General features: G+C 42.5%; 1 long non-coding RNA gene across 1 annotated transcript in view; it reads left to right on the forward strand.

Moving 5' to 3' along the window:
* LOC101854617 overlaps positions 1 to 2,988 on the forward strand; it is a 14,979-nt gene that overhangs the window by 1,036 nt on the left and 10,955 nt on the right. The gene's annotated exons all lie outside the window — the stretch shown is intronic.

A 2,988-nucleotide genomic window follows, 5' to 3' on the forward strand; every position in this document is an offset into this window, starting at 1 on the left:
TACTGAGAATGTAAAAAAAGTAAGCCTAGATCTAGATCTAGATCTACGTTGATGTGGAAAGGTACCACCTTCACTTTTTTCTCAGTGGTCAGCAAAGTGATCGTTAGGTTGGTTCACAGATTCTGGGGCGCTTTTTCGGTAGTTCCCACCCCCCTTATTTGATAGAGCCTGACCTACATCTAGAATCTAGATCTAGATCTATATACGTTTGATTCGCGGCAAGCTAAGATGTCAAACCTAACAACTGCAAAACATTAAATTGTGGTAAAATTCAGGGGGGCATGCCCCCCTGAAACCCCCCACCTTGTTTTTATTAGGTCAGGGGGGCAAGCCCCCCTGAAACCCCCTACTCTTGGGGCCAAAACCAGCGAATAACAAATGCGGGGTGGGAACTACCGAAAAAGCGCCGAGTCTGGGAATGTAGGCCTACGACTATGGTTTTGACAGGGAATAGCAAGAGCAGCCTTTTTGTTAAAATTACAGTCGACTGGGAGTAGCCAGTTAGCTATTTTTAACAGCCTATATTGGCTCACTTTCTAGATATATTATTATTTTTTAATGTAATCATGTCATTTCGATTCTAGATCTAGATCTAGCCAGTTAGTTCTTTTTAACAGCCTTTATTGGCTCACTATCTAGATTCTATTATTTTTTACGAAGTGACTATTTCTCCGAACGTTCGGAGAACTAGTGACTAGTGCCGATCTTTATTTCTCCGAACGGTTTCTGGCTTCCGGTCTCGTGATTTTTTGCCTATTTATTGCGAGAGTTGGGCACTAACTTTCATTCTGCCTCTGGTCTGGGATTGGGAAGGAACACCGCATGGCAATCCCGCCTACAGACAACCTTCAGTAACACCCACCACACACCCACCACCATCATGCACATGTACACACACAAACTTATACACACACTAACTAAACATGATCGGTGGGCAACTTTTGAAAGTATGACGAGCTGAGCTGTGGATGGAGAAACAGAAACAGTATGAGTGAAACAGCAGGTGAAAGGAAGAATGTACAAATGTATCCACAGGCGACAGCAACTACAAGTACACGACGACACCGACCCCCCTGGCCTGGTCCACAGTTCACGAATGAAAGGAATGCGGCTAAGGCAGTGTTTTGCCTATATTATTGTCCATGGTTCGCAGGGTGCAAGGCAATGAGTGAGATTTTCTTTGTGTGTGCCTGAAGGGAGGGGGTGGGGTGTGAAAGTCATGCGGACGGGGATGAGCCGCGGGAGAGAACACGGGAATTGAATGAATGAGTGAAACTGAAAGAGAGGAACAACTCATGAGCCCTGGAGTGAATGGATCCTGTGTTTCTATTTTTGTATACTTTGAACTGTTACTGAATAAAGCCCCCCCCCCCCCCCCCTTTTTTTTCCCATTAAAAAAATTGATAGAAAAACAACACATCAGAACAATAACAAGAAAGAAAAAAATACACACTAACAAAACAAAACACCACAAAATGGGAAAAATAAAAGTAACTAACGTATTCAATAAATCAACGTGGTGACAACAAGTGAGAAAGAGACGAAGCTAGGTGAACTTTTTTTCAAAAGTAAAGAGGTTCGGTTTCTTTCTTTTTTTATTTTTTTAAAATTTGACTTTTATTCTCCGATTTGGGGACCAAAAAATACCAAAAAATCGAGCCACGATTGATTGGTCGCGGCGCGACAAATGCAGATATCTATGCTAGTTCTATGTGTCGTTATCAATAACCCTCTGTAGATCTAGATCTAGACAGCACACGAGTGAACACAACACATTAAGTTTAAGAGCAGCACCCTTCATAGGAAACATGTTATATCTGTAGCGAAAAACTGTTTGGAACTGTAGCATTTCTTTATAAATATTTACTGCGGACATTTTTAGGACCAATTGAACCATATTTAATTGTATACGAACAATCTTTGGTAGGCCTATACTATAATTATAGATCTATATAATATCCGAAATTTGCGGAAAGGATATGTGATTTTAGAGTGTTCGGAGAAATAGTGCCCAGCTTTATTTTCCCGAACGTTCGGAGAAATAATGCCGGCCTATTTTTTAAGGAAGTGGATGTTTACACGGCAGGCCGTCGAAAAATCGGAAGTGATTTTTTTTCCACGGCATATAATTTCAGCCAATCTGAACATCCAGACTAACCGCCTAGATCTTTCATAACATCCGGCCTGTTTCTCAGCATTCAAAATGGGGTCGCCGTTCCAGGTAGGGGACGTGTATTCCTCCTACGGCGATTTTCAAGACAAATGGGAGGAGTTTCAGACAAATTGACCATACCTTTTTTCGAAATTGTCAAGCAAGACCGTGCAAAGTAAAAACAAATTTATAAAAGATGAAACCAAACACTATCCTGAGGACTGGAAGTACGTGTCGTTGGTCTTTGCCTACAAACAATTTGGTGACTACGTCTCGAGCAGCAAAGGTCAACACAAGGATCTACGGTGAGTGATGAATTCCTTCCTAGACCTAAATGTAGATATCTAGAATTACAAGCAAAGCTTTCCTGGTGTTCTTTGTTGTGTTCTCCACGAACCTAACCATCAAAACGTTTGCAAATTACGTACTTATTGTGCAAGATGTCTACCTGACCTGTCACTGTCACGACTCACTGTCAGCCAAGAGGGGAGATTCTCTCTCCCCGGAACCCCTCTCCCCTGTCACCTTCTCCCTTCTCTCTCTCTCTCTGGATCGCACACACACTCTTGCTGGATTGTAAGCTACTTTCGAACCATCCGAAGTGGTCCGAACAGCTGCTGGAGGCTATTCAGACTCAAATTCCGGTTCGCGTGCGCAATCACCCAGTTGTACCATTTATATAAGCGAGGTCTAGACTCGAGTCCGAATAGTCTCTCTCCCGTTGCTATTCGGACTTTAGACTAGGTCCTACCCTACTGGTAGGCTATTACACTCCGTTTCACGACTACAAAGGGATCAAAACATAAAATTCATAATCAGACCTAATAAGACAGCCC

The sequence above is a fragment of the Aplysia californica genome, unplaced genomic scaffold (genome assembly GCF_000002075.1).
Source record: "Aplysia californica isolate F4 #8 unplaced genomic scaffold, AplCal3.0 scaffold01273, whole genome shotgun sequence".
Classification (NCBI taxonomy): Eukaryota; Metazoa; Mollusca; class Gastropoda; order Aplysiida; family Aplysiidae; genus Aplysia; species Aplysia californica.